Source organism: Nerophis ophidion, linkage group LG13 (assembly GCF_033978795.1).
Source record: "Nerophis ophidion isolate RoL-2023_Sa linkage group LG13, RoL_Noph_v1.0, whole genome shotgun sequence".
In the NCBI taxonomy this organism is placed as follows: Eukaryota; Metazoa; Chordata; class Actinopteri; order Syngnathiformes; family Syngnathidae; genus Nerophis; species Nerophis ophidion.
Genome location: NC_084623.1, coordinates 14,841,095 through 14,848,245, shown reverse-complemented (window position 1 = coordinate 14,848,245; position 7,151 = coordinate 14,841,095). Strand labels below are relative to the sequence as shown.

The 7,151-nt window shown below is 38.4% G+C and overlaps 1 protein-coding gene across 3 annotated transcripts in view; it reads right to left on the bottom strand.

Moving 5' to 3' along the window:
* The window catches only part of slc39a10 (solute carrier family 39 member 10), an 83,213-nt gene that overhangs the window by 56,912 nt on the left and 19,150 nt on the right, over nucleotides 1-7,151 (bottom strand). The gene's annotated exons all lie outside the window — the stretch shown is intronic.

The following is a 7,151-nucleotide window of genomic DNA, read 5'->3' as shown; positions in this document are numbered from 1 at the left end:
AAAAACACATTTTCTTCTTGATATAAAAAATAGATACATTAGAACAGTGGTTCTTAACCTGGGTTCGATCGAACACTAGGGGTTCGGTGAGTCGGCTTAAGGGGTTCGGCTGAGGTAAAAACAAACCCGAATCATTGTGTGAATACAAACTTCTCCCTATCAGCATATTACGGATACGGGAACAGCTGACGGATTTGCGAGTGTGTAATTTTTGGGGAGTTCATGCACTGTGTTGGTTTTGTTGTTTGAACAAGGTGGTGTTCATGCACGGTTCATTTTGTGCACCAGTAAAAAAAAACATGGTAACACTTTAGTATGGGGAACATATTCACCATTAATTAGTTGCTTATTAACATGCAAATTAGTACGATATTGGCTCTTAACTAGTCATTAGGGCTGTAAATCTTTGGGTGTCCCACGATTCGATTCAATTATCGATTCTTGGGGTCACGATTCGATAATATATCGATTTTTTTGATTCGATTCGATTCTCAATTAAAAACTATTTTTTTTCCTGATTCAAAAGGATTCTGTATTCACTCAATACACAGTATTTCAGCAGGATCTACCCCAGTCTGCTGACATGCAAGCAGAGTAGTAGATTTTTGTAAAAAGCTTTTATAGTTGTAAAGGACTATGTTTTATCAACTGATTGCAATAATGTAAATTTGTTTTAACTATTAAACGAACCAAAAATATGACTTATTTTATCTTTGTGAAAACATTGGACACAGCGTGTTGTCAAGCTTATGAGATGCGATGCAAGTGTAAGCCCCTGTGACACTTTACATTTTTTTTATAAATGTTTAATGATAATGTCAATGAGGGATTTTTAATCACTGCTATGCTGAAATTATAACTAATATTGATACTGTTGTTGATGATATTCATTTTTGTGTCAATTCTTGGTTTGTTCTGTGTCGTGTTTTTGTCTCCTCTCAAGTGCTCTGTTTATGGCAGTTCTGAGTGTTGCTGGGTCAGGTTTGGTTTTGGAATTGGATTGCATTGTTACGGTATTGCTATGTAGTGGTTTGTTGGAATAATTTCAAAAAATTAAATAAAATATATCTATTTTTTAAAAATTTGAATCGATTCTGAATCGCACAACATAAACGATCCGATTCGTATTCGAATCGATTTTCTCCCACACCCCTACTAGTCATTATTAAGTACTTATTAATGCCTTATTTGGCATGGCCTTATTATAACCCTAACCCTTTAACCTTGACCCTTACCCAAACCAAAAAAACTCTAAAATAAGTCTGTGTTACTTAGAATATGTTCCGCATACTAAAGTGTTACTAAAAACATACAACTTTGTGAATGTGCATATGAAACTGGCGGGGTTCGGTACCTCCAACAAAGTTAAGAACCACTGTGTTAGAACCCGAGCGATCACTAAAATTTAATTCATAAAACATCATTAATTCAAGTCATAGTGGATAAAGCTTTCTGTCCAATTGCATGATGCAAACCTAATGATAAATGGGTGAAATTTTTCATGAACTGTTTAAACCAATGTTTTTTTATATACATGTTACAGGTTGTATATCTTTTATCATTGAAAGTATCAAATGTGATGAATATTTAATGGACCACAATGGAAACAAGCCTCTTGGCTTTTTGTGCCATCTATTTGCCTTTTTAAAGCATTACATAAATTAAATTCTTTAAGATGTCAATAGTGCTATCGCGGGTTTGTCTCTGTGCGATATAGAAAATGACAATATCGTAATTTTCGTGTATACGTTTTCACACAGTTGCTTTTAGCTGCTGTCATTACACTACAGGTTCTTCCCACTCTTTCTTGTGTCTCCTCACAGACAGCAAGCGCACTTTCTTACACACGTCACATACTGTCACGTCATACGTCACATACGTATACGCCCTTGCGGAGCAGACAGGTAGCAGCATGGGTTACGTTAGCTGTGGTGCTAGCGGTAACACGAGAGAAAGAAGGTGCGAATCTGGTAAAAAATGAAGGAATAATTAATTTCCAAGAAAAACAGCAGGGTCCCCATCGTCTGGCGGTGGTTTGGCTTTTAGTGGGAATATGTTGAACAGAAAACCGTAATTTGGTGCTAAAGCGTTGCTACCAAAAGTAACAGTGCTGCTAATATGTAGCATCATTTGAAAAGTCACCTGCTAGAGAATGAAGTGTTTACTCCGCATGTCAACATCTGCATTCGGTGCCACACGCTCACAAACTCATGCACAAAAGTGCACTTTATTAGCTTTAAATGATAAATGATAAATGGGTTGTACTTGTATAGCGCTTTTCTACCTTCAAGGTACTCAAAGCGCTTTGACACTACTTCCACATTTACCCATTCACACACACATTCACACACTGATGGAGGAAGCTGCCATGCAAGGCGTCAACCGGCACCCATCAGGAGCAAGGGTGAAGTGTCTTGCTCAGGACACAACGGACGTGACGAGGTTGGTACTAGGTGGGATTTGAACCAGGGACCCTCGGGTTGCGCTCGGACACTCTCCCACTGCGCCACGCTGTCCCTAGTTTTAAACTATTGTAGTGGCGTTCTGTACAAAAGTGTACTTTAATTTAGTGTTGTTTTGATATGTCATCTTAGTAACGTCTTGCACAAAAGTGCAGCAATAGCTTGTTTTAAAATGTCTCTGACAATCTTGCACTTTCTGTTTTGGAAATGACATGAATGTGTGTGCCACTGCTTAATAACTGTTTGATAAATACAGTTTTGGTCAATTGACTTAGGTGTGATTTCCTTCTCTGTATGAAAGTTTAAAATGAGCATATATTAATGCAGTATGAACAAGAATGTTTTAATGTAGACACATAGAATCATCATACTGGTGTGATTATATGTATCAAGTGTTAATTCAAAGCTAAGGCAAAATATAGAGATATATACTGTATCGCGATATAGCGTATAAATAGAGATATTAAAAAAAAGTCCATATCGCCCAGCCCTAGATGTCAATAAACTTCTCAATAAATCAATCAGAAAACCCTTAACTTTATCCAGAAATGCCAGCTGATAAGAGTATTCCACAACACATACTGTATCCTATCACTGCAAAACTACATGACAAAATACGGTCCTGGTTGGATATTTACATACACTAACGATAGGTTTCAATTATAGCCGTTTTTAATATAAATATTTTGCTTCTGGTATTGACCCCTTGGATAAGCCTTAAACTACAACTGTATATCCAAGTATAATGTACTGTAGATTCTCTCAATTTCACAAAATTGGTCGTTAAGTAGCATTAAACCCTAAATAAAAACAACCCCTGTGAGGCCGTACAGTTTAATTCCGCAAATATGTTATGTATTTGCTAGGCTTTGTGTGTTTGTTGGCAACATAATTCAAAAAGTTATGGGTAAATTTTAACAAAACTTTTAAGGAATGTCAGTAATGGGTGGAGGACAGAGTAAAACAACTTGCACTGAGCCTAGTCTATAAAATCCGCTATAACTCCCTGATATCAAAGTACATGTCAAACTACTTCCTTTACGTAAATGACCACCATAACCACAACACCAGGGGGAGCTCCACAAACCACATTAAACCCAGATTCCGATCTAACAAAGGTCTTATCTCATTCTCTTTCTATGCCACATCAAGACAACAGGTGTAAAAGTAAGTGCATCTCTATCCTCCTTCAAAACCGCTCTAAAACAACACCTCCAGACAACTTCAACCCTTTACTAATACGCAACACAACAAATACCCAGAATCCTTTGCATCCATGACAATTCCTGACTATGTTATACACCCAGCGAGCACCCCCCCCCCCCCACCCCCCGCGTGGTTGAGGTGTGCGGGGTGTATAACATAGTCTCAAAGAGTCGAGAATACTTGCAGCTCCCCATTGTCTTCCTCATTTTGTGAAACGGGTCGAAATGGCTCTTTGAGTGGTAAAGGTTGCCGACCCCTGAACTAGGTTGATAAAAGTGCCACTGGCTGTTTACAGTACAGTTGTCATTCACTTCAATTTCACTGAATATTGCTCCAAAATTAATATCTTGATATGTATACTTTCACCGTAAAACTTAGAGATATATATCGAATATCAAGTATAAGTAAAAAATATATCGAGATATACGTTTTAGTCCATATCGCCCAGCCCTAGTTACAAGCGATTCGATTTTAGGAGTGGTCCGAACTGCCGCCCTCATGTTCTTCCCCGGTGCAGCCATTGTAAGGAGGTGTGTTGCCAGCTCATTGTGCTACTTTGCTTCATTGTGTGTCTTGTCAGTGTTTTTCTGTACAACATTTTGTCTGGTTAATGTGGTTCGAAGAAGTCAACAGCCAAGCATGGCACAGAGAAGGTCTGAGCCAAATTGAAAAGTTATTCCTTGTTTGGATATGCAGCTGGCAGCCTCGCAAACGCATTTGCATGCCAACTTGTTGTCAGCCGCATTCGCAAGAAGGCAATAACGTTACATGTGGACTTGTTGTCAGCCGTGGGTAGTTTGAGATAGTCAAAAAAGGAACCAGCATCAATGTGGTAAGACATGGTTAGGCTGCTAGCTCTAACAAGGCCGCTGTGGAGGAGTTTGTGAAGCAGGATTGTATTGACGAAAGAGAGCTGAGGAGGTAAAATTTACTTTTTTAGTTAGTTAGAAACATATTTCAAAAAGTTACAAGCATTTTATTGAACATTTCAGAAAGTGTCATAAATGGGATACAGAAGGAGTGATTAGATTTTAGGGATAATCCTTATCACTGTTTGGATTCAGGAATATTTAAAGGGATTCTTCACTTTTGAGAGATGGGGCCTGGCTGAGTGCTTTTCCAGTTATTTATTGAATCAAATGTTTTCGTCAGAGCCGTTAATCCTGCAACTACACACTGTGATCTATTGTGTTTGTGATCCTCTAAGTTATGTTGATTCGTACTAATGTTGAAATGCTTGTTTATTATCTGTATTGGCTGTCCAAGAGTAACTGTTTTATCCATTACAGTTTTTAGGTACCGGTAGAGTCTCAATAATTGTGGAAAATTGCGGAATGAAATAGACTTGCGTTCATAGTTTTTCCTTAATACCGGTCTTTAGAATTTCCTTGTTAATTTCATTCCAGATATTTTGGATTTTTATTTGTTCACAATAGCTACGGTTTCTTTTTCTATTAGTGCAATGTTGGAACACTTAACTGGGATTTCGATGAATAAAAGCAATCCAGTTCACAAATGAGAACAGTTGAAGGATTTTCCCCTATTTCCAAGTTGTTACCCAAGATCCCTTTAAAAGTGTTGATACTTTTTAAATCACAATACTCTAGATGTTGGTATTTCCTAGTTCGCTGTATTAAAACTTGAGCTACTTGGTTTGTCGCTTCATGTGTGCTTATCATCATTTTTTTTACTTAAGTTGTATTCTATTTTTAAGCAAAAAAAAAAACTGTATGAGAAACAGATATAATAACTTACATATCTTATGGTAAGCTTCATTCAAGATGTACAGTAAAATGTTACTTAATTTTTACACGTCGGTAAGTTGACAAAACCGTCAAGGAAAAGTTCCAGCTCAATAAACATGGCCACCGATAATAGCTCGCTTCTGATCTTAAGACCATGACCTGTTCAGGACATTCACTTGTAGGCCAACTTAAACGTATTACACCAGGGTTATGTTTAAGCATACAGCACTATATTGTGTATTTTATAATCTGCTAAGGGTGCAGTGGTACGTGTATTTGTATTGAATCGTTTTGGTATGGGGGTTTCGGTTCGGTTCAGAGCTGTACCGAACGAGTACACATGCTAGCAGCGACCGGGCGAGGACAACATGTAAAAAAAAGCCAGAGCTGGAAGACCCTCCTGCCTCGTTAAGATCTCCCGTTTGGAAACACTTTGGCTGCGTGATACAACAATGGAGGATAGAGGTTTGCCGACATTGTTCAGCAACTGCTTCTGACAACACGTCAAACATGTGTTGCACCTTTCCTGCTTCCGGCTCCTAGACCGTAGTCGAAGAGCGCAGGGGAGACACTCCTCCAGGGCTGATGTATTCTTGGGGGCAACACCCTTCACTCTACCAGGCAGTGGGTCTCCACAGCTCCGGACTCCAGGGTAAATGAAGAGTCCGGCAATTAGTTGCTAATCGTGGTTTTATTGAGGTCTTGCACACAGCCAATCCAACAAAACACTAGCCACTCCCCGCACTCACGCTGCCTCTCCCTCACCTTGCTCGCCCACACACTCACCTCACATGCTGTCACACATTAAAGGGCCACACACACACATACGCTATTCTCATAACACATGCTAACCCATTTGAAGCATCACCACCGCATTCAAGCAGCCTCTCTTTGGCAATAACAAATGTTTTTATAGCAGTAGATTTAAGTCCATATTGCATTAAAACTGAATTTTGACCCACTTCTATGGTGGAAGAACAATGAGCCAATATATCCTCATACTGCCATTTAGCCAGGCTGGGGGGAAAAGAAAAGTTAATCTGAGGCTGAGTTGACTTGAAACTGTTTAATGTTGCACTTTTTATATGTAGAAGAAAAGTTATGTCATTTTATTTAATCTGAGCAACAACTTGAGGCAGTTTAATGTTGATTAACGTGGACCCCGACTTAAACAAGTTGAAACACTTATTGGGGTGTTACCATTTAGTGGTCAATTGTACGGAATATGTACTGTACTGTGCAATCTACTAATAAAAGTTTCTATCAATCAATCAAAAAAAGCACTTTATATGGAGAAAGGTTTTGTTAAGAAACCATTCTGAGCCTTATGTCATTTAGTTTATATATGTTGACCACATTAACCCTGGCAATGGACCCTGTCTATATGTATGTTATGCCATTGTTTACAAATTTGGTAAATAAATAACCAAAACATGTATATTTTGTTGTTTTCTTACTGTACTGAAAATGAACAGAACCGTGACCTCTAAACCGAGGTTTGACCGAACCAAAAATTTTGTGTACCGTTACACCCCTATAATCTGCATTTAAAAAATTGACACAACCACAGTAATCTTCACTTCTGTTGAGCACTCAAAAACACACAAATAAAAAACTTTACGAGAAAAAACGGGAAACTGCCGAGTTAGTGTTGCGTGATTATACGATCAATGATTGTGATAAATTTAAGGTCTGTCCCGGTGATCATCTGCCAGATTTCTCAACTCGATCAAACCTG